The sequence below is a fragment of the Callorhinus ursinus genome, unplaced genomic scaffold (assembly GCF_003265705.2).
Source record: "Callorhinus ursinus isolate GAN/ISIS: 27379988/994484 unplaced genomic scaffold, GSC_fseal_2.0 scaffold142, whole genome shotgun sequence".
Taxonomy (NCBI): Eukaryota; Metazoa; Chordata; class Mammalia; order Carnivora; family Otariidae; genus Callorhinus; species Callorhinus ursinus.
The window spans coordinates 280,634-302,924 of NW_027397204.1; the positions used below are offsets into that span (position 1 = coordinate 280,634).

The window sequence follows — 22,291 nt, forward strand, 5'->3', positions numbered from 1 at the left end:
CGAATGGGAAAAAAAAAATCTCAACTAATTTTGTGACACTAGCAGTAATTTTGATACCCCAAACCTAACAAAGACTATGTGAGAAGGAAAATAAGATTCCACTCTCACACATGAATTTGAATGCAAATATTAAATGAAACTTAAGAAAATATAAAAGTCCAGTAATAAAATACATCCTTATCGTTAAGTTGGATTTTTTTCTAGATTTATAAGGTTAGTTTTATATTATGCTCTAAAACTATGGTTTTATACTATAAAACTAATTAATATAACTTCCTTAATAAGAGAAAAAATATATGACCATACTAAGAGATACAGATACAGATAAGCTGTTAAAATACAATATCATTCTTTAAAAAAATGTGTAGCAAGTGAAGAGTAGAAGAAAACTTTATCAGTAAAGGTCATGCACAAAAATGCCATAGCGAGAATGTCTATTTAATTTTGGTAGATGGTAACTACACCTGTCGTGGTGAGCATTTCATAACGGATAGAATTGTCAAATCACTACGTTGTTTACCTAAAACTAATAGTATGTCAACTATGCTTCAATTAAAAAAAATTTCCTCATCCTGTTGTTCTCCCTCTTCTTTTTCCTTCCTTTTCTCTCCCATTCGGTTTCACCTTTCTTTTCCTTCCTGAGGAATATAGTAGTCCCATCATTTAGGCGTGTCAGACCACATTAGGTCTGGGGAGCTTGGTGCCCTGGAGTCTCCCAGGTGTAGAGCATATCCCCGTTGGGAGGGGGCATGGAGTGCAGGAACCCAGGCAGGACGAGGAGGACAAGTACAAAGACTAACAGCCTGTGGCTGGTTGTGTCACCTAAGCACAATGCAGAAGGATGAGGAGAGCATCTCTGTAGTGCAGAGCAAAGGCAATTGAAATAGAATTTATGAAAAGGATTTTGGAGTGAGCTGTTGGGGGGTTATTATCTCTGTACATTCCCCACACACAAGAATTCAGATCGGGGTGTCTCTTCCCTTTTACTAAATCTTCACAAAAAGAGATGTCAATAAGGCACAAAATATGGGGGACACAGTAGAGGGGGCCGTGGGTAATATTAAGGCAACAGATGGGCAGCTTGACTGCCTGAAGTTGATTCTTTATCAAGATTAGCCTGTAGTTCAGAGCTCTTCAGGGAAACCAGGCATGAACATTTCCCACAACTCGTGTGGGGAACAGGAGAGAGGGAGCATTGGTATGGGATCAGCTTAAAGCCAGCTTAAACGGGCCAAGTGGAGAAATGAAGGTAACTCAGGGAAAAAGAAGCAGAGGAAAGAGAGAGGAAACATTTTCCCTGGCAGCTATCCAAGTGGCCTTCGCTCAGCAGCTCCAATGGGTGAGGGGAGAAGTTTGATCTTTATGTCAGGTATGAATTTTATTTTTTATTTTTATTTTTTTAAAAGATTTTATTTATTTATTTGACAGAGACAGACACAGCGAGAGAGGGAACACAAGCAGGGGGAGCGGGAGAGGGAGAAGCAGGCTTCCCGCGGAGCAGGGAGCCCGATGCGGGGCTCCATCCCAGGACCCTGGGGACCACGACCTGGGCTGAAGGCAGCTGCTTAACGACTGAGCCACCCAGGCGCTCTCAAGTATGAATTTTAGAGCGTCCCAGTGAGTGGAAATAAAATGATAATGGAAGACCTAAGTATAGGGTCTATATTATTATATCCCAGCACATCCCAGCGGATGGTCACATTTATATCACAGAGTTTGGAGAGGGCTAATTGATACAGTTATATGACTGTCCCTTAATTAGTTTTATTATTATTATGACTTTATCCCACTAAGAAAGGACATCTCACGGATCTGAGAGACAGTGTCCTTGTGGGTAATCCAAACGCATACGGTAGATACAACAATGTTCATAACACAAAGAAACCACTTGACATTTTCACTTTCTGAGTATGGGTGTAAACATTATATCATTTTTATTTAGAAATGGCAAAAAACCTAAAAGCATTCTTTAATGGGGGTGAGGGTAGGCAAAATGGGTGAAGGGGGTCAAGAGGTACCAACTTCCAGTTATGAGATAAATAAATCATGGGGATGTAATGTACACCATGGTGACCACAGTTAATAATACTGTATTTTATATTTGAAGGTTGCTAAGAGAGGAGATCTTAAAAGTCCTCATCATAGAAAATAAAGTTCTCATCATAAGAAAAAAATGTACCTATGTATGGATACACATGTTAATTATATTTATTGTGATCATTTGGCAACATATACAAATATCAAATCATTATGTTGTATTATGTATGAAGCTAATATAATGCTATATGTCAACTCCACCTCAATAAAAAAAAGAAAACCTCTTTTTTTACATCTCCTTTCACCCCATAAGGCAAGGAAAACAAATTTTTTTCTAGATTGAGACATTTTAATATACATAATGTATAGCACTTCATATAATTTATTAATGTCCTTTTCTATAGGCAAAAGAGTTACCCTGCAAAAGAAAACAAATATTGATAATCACTTATCTTTCCATGGCCTAATCATAAGCCAAAACAAATAGCCTTTAACCAAATATGTACTTCACCAAATGTGTACCTTACGTTCTATTTCTAAGTACTAATTGTGGCAATGTAAGGTTTTAGCCTCTCATAAATACGTTTTGTGATGTTAAGAAATGTGTGGGAAGATGTTTTTAAGATCAAAGACCACTGGAATTGCAAGTTTAATGCAAGGTAGGTCTGAAGGTATCGTTGACATGGAGACTAGGGCGGTGTTGTTGGGAAGGCAAAAGTCTCCTTGTGCATTCTTAAGGAGAAGAAGCAAGTCACAGGGTCAACCAAGTCTTTTCCTGTTATCTAGACTTCCTCTGGATTGGGGAAATGCCTCAGGCAGAGTTCTGCTATAGATGATTGAAACCAGCCTAGCAATTTTAAGAAATGGTTTAAAAAATAGAGGGGCATGCACTATTAGGAAATAGTTGGAGGGGCTGGAGGACCAGGCTCCAGGCCGTCCACCATAGCCTCTGTGTAAAACAGGCCCTCCAGGGAGGCTGCCAGGTGTCACCATCAGAAAGCGAGGCAATCGGAAAATGGCTTCTTTCTGTCAGTCTTTGCCGAGGTTCAGAGATCAGGAAACTGCCCTGCCGTCTGTTAGAACTATGTCAGCTGAAAATGGATGTGTCAAAGCTACCTCCCTCCACTACAACAACAAGCGCATTCTAGGTATAAGCCACAAGTTGCCATGTGTCCCGACTTCTTGCACCTTTGGAATAATATCTTGTTCTGGCCAATATCTTGTTCTCCCACTTGTTTTTAACACGCTACAAGGTAAAAACCGTTTTAAACCAGAGCAGAAAGCAGATAATTCCTGGCCTATTGTCTGCAGTTCCCTATTTGCATTTGTGCTATGTATTTTGAGATACCAATAAGTGGGTTGTCCCCCCCTCATCTTAGGTAACTAACAAGCTCCAGTGGAAGTGCGCAGCAATGTAGAGAGTGGTTTTGGCCAAGGTTTCCCTGCTTCCTTTCACTGTGCCCCCCAAGGTCTAAGACAAGAACTGGAAAGGGTCTGCAGAGGATGTAGCATGGAGAGGTTTTGTAAAAGAAGCCTATTGGACTAGACTTTGAGAAAGGAATGAAAGGACTTCCCTAAATTAAGAGAGAAAAAAAAGATTCACTCAAATATGGAGAAAGAGAAAAACATCTCAGAACCCATATGGGCATGGATGCTACAGAGTTTTCCCTAAGCAACCAGGCAGGTAGAAACAGGAGCAGGCTTAGTGTTACCCCCCTCCCTCCCTTTCCTGGGGTCTGCACTAGATCCCGTAGACTTGGCATGAACCTGGGTGAGCAAAAAGATAACAAATTGAGGTTTATCACTACCTTCGGAACCAGGACTCAGAGTCAGTCTTTTCTCTAGACCATATAAATCATGAATCTACGCATACGTGAGGTATTGGATTGTTGCACAGAGTGGCTGAATTTCCTTCTAGGTATGGTGACTACTGGAGGGTAGTAATGAAAGATACTGCGTGTCCATACTGAACATTATAATAACAAAATCCACAAGACGGTTCCTGACAAAGAGTCTCAGCGTTCGGAGGAAAAAAGACAAGATCATAGAAGAATGAAAATATCAAGAATGGGTCTTGAAGAATGAAGATGAGGAATCGTGGCTGTATGGACCAGGCATGAAGTTGGAATTCCTCTATGAGGAAGGGTGCATGACTTTTTTAACTGAGGGGGATTTAAAATAGTCATGAAGGGAAGTAGAGACAGCAAAGGCTGAAAATCTAGGGGTAAAAATTTTGTAAAACATTTGAGCATCTTATGGGCTGAATTGTGTTCCTCCAAAACTCATGTTGAAAGCCCAACCCTTGGTACCTCAGAATGTGGCTGTATGTAGAGATAGGGCCTTTAAAGAGGGAATTAAATTAAAATGAGGTCGTTAGAGTGGACCCTAATCCTATCTGACTGGTGTCCTTATAAGAAGAGGAGATTAGGAGAATTAGAGAGATTAGAGAGAAACCAGACATGTGCACACCCAAAGGAAAAACCATGTGAGGACGCAGAAGGTGACCGTCCACAAGTCCAGGAGAGAGGCCTGAGGAGAAACCAAACCTGCTGACACCTTGATTCGAACTTGGATTTGATCCAGCCTCCAGGGCAGTGAGAAAAATTTCTGTTGTTTAAGCCACCTGGTCTGTGGTATTTTGTTATGGCAGCCCTAGCTGACTAATACAGAGCGGAAGGGTTATGTTATCAAAATGAAGTATTTCAGAGGATATATTTAATTGTGAGAATGAGGAAGTTCGAGAGCATGGGAACTGGGCATTTGTTTACCCTGTCAGCTCCTGAGGTCAAGGATTGCTCTATTCTCTGTGAATCCCCAACCTCAGGACAACGCTTGGCACAGAGCATGTTCTCAATAATGATGAGTAGAATGAATGATGGAATGAAAAGGAAGAGAGATTTAAGAGAGGTTGTGTAGAAGTAATCTACTGTAGTGATCCTCAAGCTTTCTGGTGTCAGGACTCTTATTATTATTTTTTTTTTTAAAGTGATTTCTGCCCCCTTACAACCCAGAGACCAAGAGTTGCATGCTCTACCGACTAAGCCAGCCAGGCACCCCAGGACTCTTTGCACTCTTAAATTATTATTGTGAAACCCAAAGGTCTTTGTGGAAATAACCATCAATATTTACTATGTTAAGATTTAAAACTGCAAATTTAAAAGCATTTACTAGTTGGGGTTCCTGGTTAGCTCAGTTGGTAGAGCGTGTGACTCTTGATCTTGGGGTTGTGAGTTCAAGCCTCATGTTGGGTGTAGAGAGTACTTAAAAGAAATAATTTAAAAAGTCTTTAAAAGAAAGTATTTGTTAATTTGTTAATCAACCTATTAGGTGTTATCATAAGTAACATTTTATGAAAAAATAACTATTTATATTTTTTCTTTTTTTTAAATATTTATTTTATTTTTTCCTTCCTGGCTTATTTTTTCTTTAATTTTATTTATTTATTTGAGCGAGAAAATGAGAGACAGAGAGAGAGAGAGCGCATGAGAGGCGGGAGGGTCAGAGGGAGAAGCGGACTCCCTGAGTTCCGACATGGGACTTGATCCCAGGACTGCAGGATCATGACCTGAGCCAAAGGCAGTTGCTTAACTGACTGAGCCACCCAGGTGCCCTATGTATGTTTTTTTTTAACTCTCCTTAATGACTGCTTAGGAGAAGACAAATTTTTACATCTGCTTCTTCAATCAAAATGTCATAAGCATATGAAGAAAGTTTGGCTTCATACAGTTATGTTGTTAGAAAAGGAAAGAGTATTTTAATAGCTTTTTCAGGTGATTGTGGACATTCTTCTCTGATTTTATGCCAAACTTCACAGGTGGCACCTTCTTCAGGATTGGTTGTAATGTGAAATCTGAAGCCTTATCACTAACTTTGAATGGATCTTTTACCCATGTGTGATTTGGTAATAAGTTGGTCATATTGGTCTGTGGAGGTATTCAGCTTTTGCAAATGTTGAAACATTTCAGTACATAATATCAAACAAACAGAAAAGAACATGCATTAATACCATCACCAATCTCATCAGAAATGTCTCCAAGTATTAGGAAGCTGCAAGTTCATGAAGTTTCCTAACTGCTAATTTTCACCTCAAAGTTAATAATTCATCATTGCAAACAAATCCTCTCCATTATTTTTCTTTGAATTACTATTTTTTACAGACTGATTTCTTTGATTTTTGAGAAAATGTCAGAATATATCATAGTTTTGTCTACTATTTATTCTTTCAAATAAAAATGGTGTTCCATGAAAACAAAACAAAACATCTAGATCAGTTTGCAAGTCAAAAGTCACCCAAACACTTTTCTTAGACAATCATCTTATTCGTATACACAGCTGAAGTGCTTTTTCTGCACTTACCATTTATTCACATGGATTATTAAAAAGACATGTACTTAAGGATAAGAGCTAATAAAGTAATTTTTTTTTTTTTTTTTTTACTGCTTCATCAAGGATATTAAGTAAACCAGTCCCCACCCCCAAACGTGACTGCTATGGACACAATGAGGGCGGGGCCTTCTTGATAAACTGCCTTGATCCATAGGAAGCACCAGCAATTTTATTTACTGTTTTTGCACCACCAGCTTTTTTCATAACAAATAAAGCCTTGATATTATTATGAAAATATTGTTGGCCTCATATACCTTGAAAGTGTCTCAGGACCTCCATGGATCTGTTCACCACACTTTGAGAACTGATGATCTAAAGTATCTGTGGGGGCTTGAGGGACATAGGGCCAAGCTTGCCTTGGAAGTTTTGAACCCAGTTGCCAAGCATATGGCAGGTTGTGAATGAAAGTTTGTTGAATGGACTGGAGAATCCATAATTGTATAAATATTTGCTTTCTTGAATGAATGTGGTGATGTGGAGAAGAATGGTGGAGAGAATATGATCTGGAGCGGAGAAAGCATGCTTTCTGGAATCAGAATGCTTCCAAGGTCTGGCTTTGCCACTGGGTAGCTGTGGGTTTAATTCTGTGGATCCTCAGTTTTATCAGTAAAATGGGGATAATAATATATAGATTTATGGCAAAAAATTAAATTGGACTAAATGAAACTATGTGTATAAGTTTTTTAATAGGTATAACCTGTCCCCCAACATGGGGCTTGGACTCACAAACTCAAGATCAGGAACCACACACCCTACCCACTGAACCAGCCAGGCTCTCTCACCCAACTGAAGTCTTTAATAGTATATTTGATCGTATAGAAGTGCAGAAAGTATGGAGAGTTATAAAAATCAGTTTGTGATATTTCAAGGGGACTATGTCAGGAAACATAGGTGGAAATATAGATTTAAACTGACTGGTAGGTATAGGCTATGGACATGTTCGGGAGATAGTCATTCAACTACTATTTACTGAGTCTATTACTCCAACAGAGGAGACTGCGGACAGTAAAAAAAAAAAAAAAAAAAAAATCGGTATCTCTGAGGGAAAGACCATCAAGATCAATAGGGAATAAGAGGGAAAATACCGGCCAAAGGTCAGGCACAATTATTCAGCGGGTACATCCTGGTTTCCAGAAATTAGATGATTCCTTTAAAGTCTAAGCAGAGGCGAGCTTCCATCGCCTTCTTAGCGCAGTGGGCAGCGCGTCAGTCTCATAATCTGAAGGTCCTGAGTTCGAGCCTCAGAGAAGGCAAGCTTTTTTTGTCAGGTGACAACCACAACTCCTTTTAGACTGAGGAGCATCCTGGGAGAGATGCGCCGATGGGCGGCAGGGAGGCAGTTTCCTCCGGTCCTAAGTCAAGAAGCTGACGGCACGAGAGATGCAGAGCTCTCCCGCCACAGGCGGCGGGGTCCCCATCCCGCAGCCGGGGAAGCCGGGCGGGGCCCGCGGCAGCGGGGGCGTCACAACCCTGTGCTGGGGGCGCGGGGCGGGGGCGCGGGGCGGGGGCAGGGGCGGGAGGGGCATCTCCGCGCATAGGTGCACCGCCTGAGCCTGCTTTTCATATATGCGCACAGAGAAGACAGGGAAATATTGGACATCTTGGAAGCGTAGTAAATTGGCTCTTTATGCCCTTTTTTTCCCGTTTGGCTCCACGCGTGGCAGGGCTGGCGATGTCCTGACCCACATTCCAACCGACTGCGTGTGGACGGTGAGGGGACACAGGGGAGGAGATGTGGGGTCCCCACGGGGGCGGAGGTGCTCGGAGAGGAAGGAGGTCGGTGTCAGGCGGTCACCCACACCCCCCGTTACAAGCAGCCTTGAGAAGTGAATTGTGGTGGTGACAGCCCCTCTCCGCTAACCGGATCTGGGATTTGCGTGGGGGTTGACCCTGGGGAGAAAGGAAGGCCGATGACGGGGACCGTGAGAAGCTAGACTGTTTATTTATAACCTGCGGGGGCCGGGTCTCCAGACAGACCCTGGCTTGCGGAGGGGATTGCAGAGTGCCGGAGGCAGCAAAGGAAGGTTACGACCCCCAGTGGACTTTGTAGAAACTGAATTCACGCAGGAAGGAAGGAAGCGCTGGGAAGTCTGTCGTTAACGGAGTGTTGCCCCACTGCCTGGGACCCCATCACCACCGGCCCGGCCTCCCCTGTTTCAACTGTAATGCCAGTCCCGAGCAATAGCTTCAGAAACCCTTCAGAATCAGGGAAGGAAGCAAAGGGGCCGTTGTCTGTGCCATACCCAGAACCCAGATCGTTTCCCCCTTGTGTTTTGGAGGCTCTGGGAGATGGAAACAAATATGCAGAAGCTTCCCAGCAGAAAAGCAATTCCACCCCATCCTTTCTCAGAGGTCCAGTCGGGGGAAGGGACTCACTCAGAGTGGGCAGTGGGACAGTCCCTGCCTTCGGGCTCTTTCTCACAACCTTTTCAGGTTTTCAACATGAGCCCAAGCCCCAAGATTTCTGAGGGTGATGCTGAGGGCCTGAGGAGGTCCTGAGAAAGGGATCGCGGTGGATAAGAAGAAATGGTCATGACTTTCAGATCCACAGATGCCGTGCCCCCTTGACTTTTAAGGTCACCCAGGTAGAGTGAGGACGGAATGACCACCCAACAGCCCAGACAGTGCCCTGGGCGGGAGCATGAGCTCTGTTGTCCCCACCACGGGGCACAGTTGCCAGGTTCGTGGAAGGGAGTATGACCCATCTGGGGAAGACCACGTCGGGAACTGCCTGGTGAGTTAATACAGGGATTCCAGAATCTCCTTTCTCATTTTTCAAAGTTATGATGAGCAACTGAGTGTTGTGGCTGACACTGTGGCTGTCTGGGAGGTGCTTTGGGGTAGGCCATTCCAGGCTCTGTGTTTGCACAACTGTTCCCAGTGTGTCTAGTCCACGTGTAAGTGGAAAGACCAGGAATACAGGGAAAAAATGATCATTTATATGCGACTCAAGATAAGCCCCCCCTTTCTAGTTTAAAATGGCAGTTAAACATTCTGTCCTTTAGACATGAAGAGCGTGGTGGGTTTTTTGGTTGTTGGTTTCTTTTTTTAAGTTGCTGAACAAAATAACTGGTAGAAAGAAATCAAGGTTCAGCTTTAATTTTTGATGCTACAGGAGCCATCTGGAAACAGATGGGGACCATGCAGAGTCTGGAGACGGTCATGTAGGCTCCTGCTTCTCACTCTGACCCCCCCTCCCCCACTGTTGGTCCCTAGTGCTTCACACTGTCCCTGGTCCGTCTCCTCCATGGCCAGGTGGTCAGCTCCCATAGAGCAGCAGCGGGCTCGTTCTTGAGATCTGGGGGGGCTGCACACCCCTCCTTTGGCTCAGTTCTCTTAGTCACGGGGACAAATTCCAATTCTGACTTTCACTTCATATTCCTGACAACTACAGAGACCTAATCCCACAAATTCCATACTGAATGAATAAATACGTTATTTAGGTGACTCAAATAAAAGTGGTTAACTGGGCTTTGGTGACTGGGACAGCCTGACAGAGACTCGATCTAGGGCCTGGTAGATCTGCAGGCCGTCCCTGTCCAGGGGCTGAGACCGGGAGGAGAGGCGAGCGCAGTAGCCCTGGAGTGACTGGCCGCTGTCAGATGACCCGCTGGTCTTTTTTTGCAGGTGCAGGCAGACCAGCAGGGCTAAAGCCCCACCTGGTGGCAGTTCAGGGTCTGCAGGGCGACGTCACACGGGCTGCACTCTGTTACCTCCCTTCATCCCTCCCCCCCAGCAGGCCCTGTTTGATCTTTCCACACAGAGGGCCTGAGCAGTAGGGGAAATAAATGCTAGGGTTGAGGTCTGCCTCCTGAACTTCTCTACTCCTGTGGGCATTTGGCGGAGTAGCCGAGGTTCCGCTGTCCGGCCCTCAGGTCACTGTGGGAGCCAATGAGGCTGCCTGCCTCAAATTTCCCCCTGCCCTCCCCTCCTCCCAACCCCAGCCCTGCCTGATCCCTGCTCTCAGTCTTGGGCAGGCAAAAGTGAGAAGGGCCATCAGTGAGATTAGGGGTAAAGAATTTAAGGAGCCCAGGGTGCCTGGGTGGCTGAGTTAGGTAGTTCCTGATTCTTGATCTCAGGGTTGTGAGTTCAAACCCTCTGTTGGGCTCCATGCTGCTTAGAAAAAAGAATACGATGAGCTCATTTTTACTTTTCTTTTTTTCCTTTTGAAAAACAGACTCACATAGAGACAACTTGGGGCAGTTACCTTACTTTTAAATTTTATATATTTTTTGAATAGGTAACAAATTAACGCGGTTCAGTATTCGAGAGGTTTTCCAAAGAGTGACAGGGTTCCCAGTGTTCAATTCCCTCCCCCAAATGCAATCAAAGTTAGCAAATGCTTATGTGTATTTCCACAGACACTTAAAGAATGTACAAGAAACTATCTATGTAGGGTGCCTGGGTGGCTCACTTGTTAAGCATCTGCCTTCGGCTCAGGTCATGATCCCAGGGTCCTGGGATCGAGCCCCATATCGGGCTCCCTGCTCCGAGGGAAGCCTGCTTCCCCCTCTCCCACTCCCCCTGCTTGTGTTCCCTCTCTCACTGTGTGTCTCTCTCTGTCAAATAAATAAAATCTTAAAAAAGAAAAAGAAACTATCTATGTAGCTAAATGTATTTTTATGTATCTGGTTCCTCGCTATATCTTCTGTGAAAAGCCGCTTGTAACAATAGACCTTGGATCTTTTAGGTTTTCACCTTGTGCTCCTCTTTCAAGCCCACTGAGGATTCTATTTTATGCATTTACCATATTTTTATGTAAGTGTTCTCCTGTCGATGGGCCTTCAGGGAGTTTCCAGTCCCTCGACGTTACAAATAATGCGACAGTTGCTATCTTGGGTACATTTTTTGGCATATGTAAGGCCATCTGCAGCATGAATTCCTGGAAGTGCAGTGGCTGGGTTAATTTTGATAGATTTGGGCCAATTTGCGCTCCATTAAGTGTTGTACAAGGTTTGGAGGGAAGTGAACTGACGCTTTGTGGTCAGGGAGGAAAATATATCGGGTGTCCCAGAGACTGCCGTTTACTTACAGGAAAGACAATTCTCAGAGGAAGTGTCACCTGTTCAAATGGCCCAGCATTTTTATGCGCAGATTTTGGAGCAGGGAAGACATACAGCTCCTTGTTGGTGGGTAGAAGAAAGCCAAGTCTCAGAAACCTGTAGGTCTCCTGGGGTCACAGTAAGAAAAATGAAAGATATTCTGCCCCCCCCCGCCCCCCACAGACCCTCCACTCCCAGCGTTCCTGTACCTGGAAGGGGCCTGCGCCTTTCCCTCTTCCTCCCAGGACTTATCCCACGTTTCCCCTTCACAGCCTTCGCGGGGTCTTCCTGTCCACAGAAGCCTGGTAAGGCCAGGGACTTGCAATGCCTCTTGCATCCCTTGGGCTGTCCAGTTCCAGATAGCATCTCCGGCCGGACCCAGTGTCAAGGCCCAGTGGGCCTGCCAAGCTCCATCTGAGGTGAGCCCAGATCTGCCTGCGGAGAGTGTGGGGCCTGGGGTGGAGACTGTGTGAGGAGAGGAGGTTCTCCTGGATACTGACTGAATGAAATATTTCCAGACACTTACACCTCAAAATGAAAGAGAGAGAAAAATAGACCTGAATACACACGAATAAAATAAAACTGACTTGCCGTGTTCTTAGTGGCATGCTGTGAACGCATGCTGCCTGGTGGCCTTGGCGACAAGTCCCCTGAGCCTGAGCCACGCAGGTGGAGGCCTCTGGCTTTTCTGTCCCCTTTCCCTTCGAAGCTGAACTTTTGGCAGTAATAATGGGAAGTTGCACTTTGTTCTAATCAGAACATTAAAAAAGAACATTTGCGAGGCGCCTTGGCGGCTCAGTTGGTTAAGCGTCTGCCTTTGGCTCAGGTCATGATCCAGGGGTCCTGGGATCGAGCCCTGTATTGGGGAGCCTGCTTCTCCCTCTGCCTCTGCTTGTCACTCCCCCCTGCTTGTGCTCTCTCTCCCTCTCTTTCTGTCAAATAAATAAATAAAATCTTAAAAAAAAAAGAATTTAAAAAAAGAACAATTTGCTCCTGTTCTTCCCCTTTCTTTCCTCTTCTTCTCAAGACCACACTTGTAATTACATTTTATTGGCTAGAGAGCCAAACAACTAACTTAGAAATGGGCATTTTAGGCACAGGCAAGGTCCCAGAGGGATGAAATCATCCGGAATGGAGGGGAGCTAACAAGTGGTTCACTTGCAGAGGAGGGAGAGTGGAAGGACGTTCCAGGGGATGAGGGGCTCTGAGCACTTTCTTGTCGGCAAAAGGTCATCATTTTACCACTTTACACTGGACTGCAACATGGCCGAATCTGCGTTTCTCAAATGACAGCTGTTGGTGCAAAAGATGGCTTGGGAAGAGATGACAGTTAAGTTCAAGTCAGGAGAAGCGTTAGGACATCCGCCTGGTGGAGCTGCCGGAGCCACGGAATGGCTCTCCAGAGCACTGGCAGTCAGGTCAGACTCATTTACCCCTTCAGTGTGCATGGCACGAGGGCCTCCCCCAGCCGTCAGCCTCGGGGCTCCACGTCGTGGACGAGTCAAGACAGACACACGCCTCGCGTGCTCGTAGGGGGAGATAAAAGTGAAAACAAAAAAAACCTAGGGAGTTTCAGATATGATGGAAGTAACCACTTGATGATTCAGGGAAAAGTGCTCTGAGGAGATGATTTTGGGGTGAGCCTAAATAATGTGGAAAGTCAAGTATGTAAAGACTCCTGAGCCTTGAAGCAGAAGGACTAGTAATGCAAGGGCCTCGAGACAAAATTCACTTGGGTTAACGAAAGGGAAAAATGCAAAGAAGCTAGTGTTTCTACTTTAGACAGAAGGGTAGAATTGACAGAATGTAGTGAAAGACTGAATGCAGACGATGATAAGGGATAGAGAAGTCTTGAGGTCTCTGGCTTGGGCCATTGCCTGGATGGTGGTGTTTTTAAATTTTTTTTTTTTAAGATTTTATTTATTTATTTGACAGAGAGAGAGAGACACAAGCAGGGGGAGTGGGAGAGGGAGAAGCAGGCTCCCCGCTGAGCAGGGAGCCCGATGCGGGGCTCTTGGGATCACAACCTGAGCCAAAGGCAGCCGCTTAACTGACTGAGGCTCCCAGGCGCCCCAGTGGTGGTACTTTTCTCCAAGACTGATATTCTTCACTAAAGCAGGTCTGGGGAAAGAAATTATTAGGTTCTTCCATGTCCTATTAGTTCTGAAATATTCATGGGATGTGCAAGTGGAGACATCAGTGAGGGATTATGGCTAAAGGTTGGAACTCAGGAGAGATGGCCCTCCAGATTATCGATAGTGCTTGTAATGAAGCAAAGAGAAATAAATTGTATCGGGCTGGACTACTCAAGACAGTAGCCACCAGTGACAGGTGGCTATAAAGTATTTGAAATATGCTATGAAATGGGATGTGCTATAAGTGTAAAATAGAACCCATGTTTCAAAAACTTAGCATGAGAAAAAGAATGTAAACTATCTCAATAATTTTTATATTGATTACTTGTTGCACTGGTAACATTTTGGATATAGCGTTAAATAAAATACAGTTGTATTAAAATTAACTTCACTTGTTCCTGTTTGCTTTTTTTAATGTGACTACTAGAATATTTAAAATTATATGTATGAGGCATATCTCTATTGGATGGCACAGGTATAAGGTAATCGTTCTGAACGTCCTGATGAAAAGGGGATCACATTTATAGAACTATTTACATACAATATAAGAATGGTTACAGATCCCCCCACAATTAGCTTGAGAGAAGAAGTGGCCCAAGGACAGAACCTCAGAGAACGTTCATTGAGAAAGATGGAGAAAAAGTGGGGACACAAAGCACCCTGAAGAGTTCAAGGAGAACTGACTGCACTATTGAAATCCAAGGAAGAGATCACTCACACAGGAAGGGGAGGGGTGGAGAGTATTTCAAAAACTGTAACCCTAAGTAAGAAAAAATATAGAGGTTCCCATTGGATTTTACAATTCTAAGGAGATCCTAGTGACCTGAGTTATATCAGTTGTTGTTTTTTTTTTTTTTTACAACCAACACATCTTTTATTTACTTGATTGAAAGTCTAATGGTACATACGAGGTTTAATCGAGTTGCCCTCCATTTTATTCACACTGACGCCACGGAGTTGTATTCTTAAGCATGATTCCGCTCAACTGCTGCTCTTGCGGGGGCTTTGTTTCCTTTCAGGGTCAAGGTGGGTACTTTCGTACAAAATCTTATTTTTAATTCCATCTCTGGCAGTTCTTTCCTGGATTCTTAGCTTCGCATAATTATACCTGCAATGGAACCAGCATCCTAAAGTCACCAGGATAAATCCTCCTACTCCAATGTCACGTGATCTCCTAATCCTACCTGTTAGTTAACAAAAAATGTCCAAGGCCAGCCACAACAGATCCTAATGAACCATACAATATCGAATCCCGTGCACAGGGAATGTTTTCAACATCTAAAATCCCTAGGAGCTTAAAGGGCTTCCCCTTGGCGGGCTCACCGGGCTCTGGCGCGGAGGCCATGGGATCTGGTGGGTCGAGTTATATCAGTTTTAATGAAATGCCACACCCAGGTGTCCTGCAGTAGGTTGTGGACTGAAGGAAGTTTGGACATTCACTTACATTTCTTTTTCTGGAACTTGGCAATAGAGATAAGGCTGAAAATGTGCCAGTTTCTTGAAAGTGAAATTAGGGAATTAGGTCAAGGAGAACGTTCTGTCTGTGCGTGTATAGTGGTTGCTGCTAATTAATGAACAATCATGAATATGATCTAATATCCACATTTTTTCCAGACTTCTGATTGTCACAGACACAATCTCCCTTAACAGGTGTCCAGGAAACCAAATAAGACCCACGCTTTCTTTAATGTTTTAAGTCTCCTTTCATCCATAGAAGGTCTCTTGCTTTTCTTTTTAAATTGTTATTTGTTAACTAATGTACTTTATTTTTTAGGGCACTTTCAGATTTGAAGAAAAATCGAGTGGAAAGTACCTAGTTCCCAGTAAACAATATCACCCTTCCTCCTGCATAGTTTCCTTTATTATTAACATTGTGCATTAGTGTGGGACATTTGTTATAACAGGTGAATCAGTATTGATACATTATTATTATTGCCTGAGGTCCATAGTTAACCTTAGGATTCACTCTTTGTGTGATACATTCTCTGGGTTTTGACAAAAGTGTAATAACATGTATCCCCTATTCTGGTATCTTACAGAATAGTAGTTTATGATAACAGACTTGTTAAAGGGGCTGCATCTTTAATCCTACATAATTTCCCACACTGTGGATTTATTCAATTGCATCTTCTTGGTGTCCCTTGACATATTTCTTGATTTGCTCTATTTCTTGTAAACTGGTAGTTAAAGGTAGAGGCTCACTTAGCTTCAGGTTCAAAGATTTCAACAGTAAAATTTGAGAGGTATTGTGTGCATCACGTTATGAGCTGTACAATGTCCGAATTTCTCCTTGTTAGTCATCAATATTAACGTTCATACCTGGGCTCAAATGTCACATACATAACATAAATCTTGTGCATATAATCATATATTGATACATAAAATTGATTCACAAAATAAATTTAGACAATATCATTAAAAGAATAAACATAAAAGCAAACAAAATATTAATTTTCAAATGAGCACCTTAGAGAAAAGTCAAAAGCATACCTTAAGAGTCATAAAAATGGGAATTTCAAAGTTCACAAAAATGGGAATTTCAAATGACCTATTTCTTAGGTTCTGCAGAAACTGCCCTCTTGTTTAAAACTCTACCCTTAAATACTCTTTAGTTATAGAGCACTACAATAAATAATCTGTGCATTTAACATAAGGAGTAAGAAAGAGAAAGAGACTCTAAAGAAAGCAAGAAAACAGAATGGTAAACGGAAACTTGGGGATTAGCTGGAATACAGCAAATCTAGTTTGTCCTTTGAAAAAAACCTAAAATTGCCAATCATCAGTCAAATGTAAGAAAAAAAAGAAGATGAAGAAAGCACAAGGAAGAAGCAGAATGAATTAGTGGATGTTATTTTAAGATTTTGGAGATGTGGTGGGATAATTTTTTGAAGAATTGATTGGTGTTTGATTTTCCCATGCTACCCACTCCATCCGGTCAAGGCCGTAGCCATAGGTTATAGAACCTTCGCTGGGGGTGCAGTAAGATTCAGCATTCTGTACAGACTGTGCCTGAGCACTCAGGAAGCTCCCATTCTAGGAAAGAGAAGAACAAACCAATAACTTAAAAACATACTTGCTGGGGGACTTAACATTTGTGAAGAAGATACAACAGGGAGTGAGACCGGGCAGGCAACATTTTAGCTATGCTTGTCTGAAGAAGGAAAATTTGAGTTGAGACCTGAGTACTTAGAAGTGCCAAGCGTGGGCAGGAATGGGAAGGAAGGGATGCTGGAAGGTGGACCACGGGTCTCCATGAGGAACCGTGACAAGGGTACAACAGAGGTGCCAAAGTTTCTTGGATCTTTTCGCAGGTAAGAAGCCCCAGGTTTGTAAATAGAACAAGCAATATACAAACCAAGGAAGGTGGGTTGGAGAGGACATCTCGAATACTAAGCGGGTGCTCTACCACCCCAGCTAACTCCCTGTTGCCAACCCATGGGCAGACAGACCACACCCCGCTCACTCTCCTGGTTACGGCGGTGGGGGGGAGGGCTGCTGGGAACTTTGGGCCTTCAGGCGCCAGCCAGGATCAGATGGAGGGCGGAGATGATCAGACATTGGAGTGTGAGGAATGGAGACTTCCTTGGAAAGCCTTGTCCCCACTTCCCAATTTCACTTTCTTGATCTCCTGGAAGTAAAGAGAAAACATTCCGGATGTGGAGACACCACGTCTATTCCAACCTGCTCCAGAGTTGTGATCATTACTGGTCGTTGCAGGCATGGCTGCCCAAGACAAGCAATGGAGCAGCTTCTCGAAGGCAGGGCCTCAAGCCATCCATGTCACATCCCTGGGCCAGGCCACTGGAAAGCCCTATTCCCATTTCCTAGAGAAGCCCCAGAAGACCCAAGACCTAATTCTGTTCACCTTCCCCAAGGTGAAAACTGTAGCCCACGACGGGGACAAAAGGAGCCGCTGGGAGAGAATTTGTTTCTTAAGATTTTTTATTTATTTGTTTGACACACAGAGAGAGAGAGAGAGAGAGAGAGAGAGAGCATGAGCAGAGGGAGGGGCAGGTCCCCTGCTGAGCAGGGAGTCTCCAGACTCGAACCCCAGACTCCGGGATCATGACTCCTGAAAGGAGTTGCTTAACCGACAGAGCCACCCAGGCATCCCTGGGAGAGAATTTTGAGGCCAGTAGGTCTAAGTGAAAACACAAGCTTTGCTCAGTTTGATGGAATGATAGTTTTAAGGAAAGACAGAGAAGACAAATGCCAGTGTCAGTCCCTTCCCGGTACTGAGTGTCTGTGGGGTTAGTGAGTCTGATATAACAGTTTGTTGTTAGCCTGAAAGAATGGCCTAGTTTCCCCCTCTCCTCCTTTCTAAGTGCAGTAGAGACCCTTCTGCTTTCCTCTCCAGTTCTGGATGTAGAATCCACACACTTGACCTTAGTATTTTGTCTTTCGCAGGCCATCTGCTGCAACGTCTCCCTTTCAACGTTGATCCGAGCCTCACTGTGGTCCCCAGTTATGCTAGTCAGTCTGTGGTGGAGCTTTCTTAGATTTCTCAGACAACACCATTCCTGAGGCTGCACACAGTGCTTTTCTCCTGTAGGGGTAGGGAGTGATGAAGAACCTTGCAGGGGAGACACTACTGTGTCTTGAGAGTTTTAATCGTATCCTGTAGATTCATTCCTGAAGCACTTGCTTAGCACCAGGCCCAGGGGATGAGGCCAGTGACCTACACAGACACTGCAGCCCCCAATATTACCTTACTGAGCAATTACTGTGCTCTAGACCCTGTTCTTGGTGCTCTACACGTACTATTGCAGGGAACATACCTAGAGATAGCCTACAGTCTCCATTTCCTTACGAAAAATCTTATGAAAATTTCTTGCCGCAGACCTCAAGACTCTCATGGCCAAAAGGGAAAACAAATGGAGGCTAAACATTGCTCTTTGAATTCTTCCTCCTCCATCCCACCCCCTTTTCTCTCCGTCCACTTGGCAACCACATCTTCCTTACATTGTCTAGACCTTCAGTCCGGCGGGCCAACAGAAGACCGCCTTTTCCCTTAGCATCTCAGTGAAGGCTAAGTTGGCTCCATTGTCCCAGAGTGGTAGTGGATTCCAAGTGTGTTTCCCACCAAGCAGGATTCTTGTTTAAGACATGAACATAATTATTTCCTCTAAGTACAACTAACAAGTAGGGATTTTGCTTAATTAGTATTTGGTGAATGGAGAAATGGTATACAAATAATTAGAAGCCTTGCAGGAGGAAATAATTGGAGATCAGTAAAGACTGGATAGTGAATAAGAAGGCTAAGCCCAAGGCGTGTCTGGGTGGCTCAGTTGGGTGAGTGTCCAAGTCTTGATTTTGGCTCAGGTGCTGATCTCAGGGTCATGAGATCAAGCCCCGCATGGGACTCCTCCTTTCAGCAAGGAGGCTGCTTGAGATTCTCTCCCTGTGCCTCTCTCTCCCCCCCTCCCCCCCTCACTCTCTCTGTCTGTCTCTCTAAAATAAATAAAATTTTTTTTTTTAAAAGCTTGAGCCTGACAAATCCACAGGAATCTCTATGTGAGAGAAGGAACTGTGGTTGGGGAAGAGGAGGAGGGCGTGATCCACAGAGTGACTGGTGGGTACAGGCCTTGGCCTCTGGGCTTCTGGAACTGCAGGTGGTTTGGGGTAGCTTCAGGTCAGGGTCTCCTTCATGGTCCCAGTTCATGAGGAGTGCACACCCTAAGAATGCGGTTCTCATAGGAGAAACAAATTCAGCAATGTGCATTGTTATTTTATAACATTTATTGGGTTCATTTACAAATAAGGACATAGAAAAACACATTTAATCAATAAAAATGCTTTTCTACTATGATCAATATAGGACAATGCTGAGAGGGATCAAGTGGTGTCAAAGAGAGAGATTTGGGAGGTGGAGAGGAGAAAAAAGTTTGAAAAGAGGGACAAACCCTGGCAGCAGCCCTAAGGACCCACAGGATCTCCCAGAATCCAGTGCAAAGATCAATGCCCCCTTCAGCATGGCTCTGCTAGGGCCAACTGAGCTAAATGTCACGTGACTTGTAGTTCATACAGAACTTCATCCTGTTTCTCAGTAAAATGGGATAATGTTGCCATTTCAAAAATACATTTTTAAAATGTGGTTCCTCTTGGGAGTTAGAGGAACACCTGGTTCCCAATACATTTTGAGCCCATTTTCAGAAAATTCAGGGAGATGAGCAAAGCACTGGACCTCTCCCTCTTAGTGAGGGTGTATCTGACAGCAGAGTTAAGATGCTAGCCCACACCTTTCCCCATCGTCCTTCTAAATCTCTCTTTCCTTCTTTGTCTTTCTTCTTAATACTTAACCAACTCTCAGAGAATCTGATAGAAGACAAATTGACATCTGCTACCTGACCATGCGTTGCCACTGTGAATAAAATACTAAAACAATATCATGATAAAAATAAATAATAAAATTTAGTAGTTATAAAATATAAAATGTATCTTTATTTAAAGAAGAATAAACATTAAAACATCATAAAATCCAGACTCTCCTGGGTGTGCCTCCTGACACAATTCTCAGGCTGTTCCTCCCGCTTTGCACCCCAAAGGAGAAGGTTTGGTTTTCCCAGACACACAACATTTTTTAATAACTTTGAGCTGAGGCCCCAAAACCTGTGTTTCTAAAAGGCATTTTGACCCATTTGTTCCTTTTTTGTTTTTGTATGTCACATTTCGTTTTTTTTTCTTTTTTCTTTTTTCTTTTTAAGCCCCAGGGAAGCACACAGAGGAGGCGCTGAGCTAGAGAGGCCGGCCTGGTGCAAGCCCCGGGGGAGCCCGGCCAGGCTGCAAAAGCTGGAGAATGCGGGCGTCGATCCCGCTACCTCTCGCATGCTAAGCGAGCGCTCTACCGCTTGAGCTAATTCCCCCTGGGATCTCTGCTTTTCAGCCTATTTTTATTACCTTGACGCAAATTTCATTCCAGTGCCACTTCCGTTTCCCAGGTGGTTCCCACCGTCAGGCAACCTGGCTCTAACAAGGCAGAGCCGGGACTGGAGCTTGTCAGAGGCAGCCTGGGCCCCGGGAGGCACCCAGCACCCCTGCGTGGGGAAGGGAGGGGGCAAACCATGCGGGAGAGCTAGCTCTGCTTCACCCTCTCTGTGGGCAGTAGATGCGGGAGGGCAGGGTCCCTCGTTAGCACAGGTACTCTGAGCGCTCTGTTGAGTGCATCACACGTTAGTTACTACCACCTTCTGCGCCCCATCCCACAAATCCGGGAATACAAGTATCTTTCCACTTACTGTTCCTTCAGATAAGTCACCTTTTCTCTGGTGTCTATGAATTGTTTAATTGCTTCTCCATGAGTTAGGAGCTTCTCTATTGACTTGTGGGCTTATCTATTGAATTATAGATCACTGAATCTAGCAATGCTTTCTTAAAGAAGGGACTGGACTGGGGGCCTCTTTTATGGCGATTTATTTTACGGTGGTCCAGATTGTGGTGCCTATTTTAAAAAAGTATCAACATGACCGAAGCATAATCCATCCACAACAAGACGCACACATTTCGATGAATTTTGACAAATGTATACACGCAGGTGACCACCACCACAATTATGATATAGGACCGAAGTTTCATGCTGTAAGTTTCCTGCGGCCGCCGTCACCAAGTACCAGAAGCCGGGCGGCTCGAAACGCGCGCTTACGGTCGTCGTTCTGGAGGCTGGACGCCGGGGCCGCGGTTGCTGTCAGGCCACGCGGTCTCCCGGCTCCCGAGCGCGAGCCTTCCTTGACTCCGGTCGGCTTTCTCCCTCGGCGCGTTTTGGACATTGCGCCCAGCGCGGCGGCATGCCTCAGTTGGCCACTCTGTTTACGGCTGGCGGCTCGGCGACAGCGCCATCAGCTTGCCCGGGGGGCTCGCCTGGGAGCCGGGGGTCTGACGGGCCCGCGCCGGGACAACCCGCGCTGAGTGCGAGCCGTTCGGCCCGGCGTGTAAGGTGGTCCGTGCCGCGAGCCCCAGGGCGTTCGCCAACGCTCGCTGTGTTGGTCGCTCCGCTTGTCCCCCTTCCCCCCGGCGAGGGCCACCGGGCCAGGTTGCGGTGCCGCCGCGGGGCCTGGGCGGCGGACCGAGCAAACGGTCTCCGTTTACGAACGAGGAAGCCGAGGAGGGAGAGGACTCCTCCCACGTCCCACAAGCTACAGACAGACGGGACCGCACTCCCGAGTTTGCTCTGTCGGTGGCAGAGCCCGCGCGGGTGCGACCCTCTTTCCAACCGCAGCGATTTGGGGTCGGGAGACGCGCGGGGCCCGGCTGCCCTGGGGCTGCGTTCCCTGTGGGGCCGGCGCCTGGCCCCGCGCGCGCATCATCGGGGGCGGGGGGAGCGGCCGCCTTCACCCCCGGGCCCGCGCGCGGGGTACGGAGCTCTCGGGCCGGGAGAGGGAGGGCCGAGGGGCCCCCGGGGATGCAGGCGAGAGCAGGGAGCTGCGGCGCCGAGAGGCCTCCGTCCCCGCTGCCGGTCGGCTTCCCAGGCTCCGTTCCCGCTGGAAATAGCAAGGGTCCGGGTAAAGCCCGCAGAGGGCTCGGGGTCCCCGACTGCGTCTCTCTCAAGCCCCCACCGATCTGTGGGGGTGCTCGGACTGCCCAGGAATTTCGGCGGGCGCCCCAGGCTGGAGGTCTACCTCCCTCCTTCCCTCCCTCCCTCCTCCCTCCCCCCTCCTCCCTCCCCCCTCCTCCCTCCCCCCTCCTCCCTCCCCCCTC

The 22,291-nt window shown here is 45.5% G+C and overlaps 1 protein-coding gene, 1 long non-coding RNA gene, 2 other non-coding genes and 1 pseudogene across 6 annotated transcripts in view; 3 read left to right on the forward strand and 2 right to left on the reverse strand.

Moving 5' to 3' along the window:
* The first annotated feature begins 7,603 nt into the window (after positions 1–7,603).
* On the forward strand, positions 7,604–7,676 carry TRNAM-CAU (transfer RNA methionine (anticodon CAU)). The gene has a single exon. It is a non-coding gene; the product is annotated as a tRNA-Met (tRNA).
* Positions 7,677–7,957: 281 nt separating this feature from the next.
* Positions 7,958–12,146, forward strand: LOC141371953 (uncharacterized). Of its 3 annotated transcripts, none has more exons than XR_012377316.1 (3): positions 7,958–8,133; positions 8,857–9,157; positions 11,738–12,146. It is a non-coding gene; the product is annotated as an uncharacterized lncRNA (long non-coding RNA). The 3 variants fall into 3 exon arrangements; XR_012377315.1 differs by lacking the exon at positions 11,738–12,146 and adding an exon at positions 10,785–10,907 and having other exon boundaries at positions 7,958–8,199; XR_012377314.1 differs by lacking the exon at positions 11,738–12,146 and adding an exon at positions 10,785–10,907.
* A 2,435-nt stretch (positions 12,147–14,581) lies between these two features.
* Positions 14,582–14,945, reverse strand: LOC112838121 (cytochrome c oxidase assembly protein COX20, mitochondrial pseudogene; annotated as a pseudogene).
* A 5,445-nt stretch (positions 14,946–20,390) lies between these two features.
* On the reverse strand, positions 20,391–20,463 carry TRNAA-AGC (transfer RNA alanine (anticodon AGC)). Its single transcript has one exon. It is a non-coding gene; the product is annotated as a tRNA-Ala (tRNA).
* A 1,109-nt stretch (positions 20,464–21,572) lies between these two features.
* Positions 21,573–22,291, forward strand: part of LOC141371957 (uncharacterized) — a 16,161-nt gene continuing 15,442 nt past the window's right edge. The window contains exon 1 of the transcript XR_012377320.1: positions 21,573–21,788. The gene's annotated coding sequence lies outside the window, so the exon portion shown is untranslated. The remainder of the gene's footprint in view (positions 21,789–22,291) is intronic.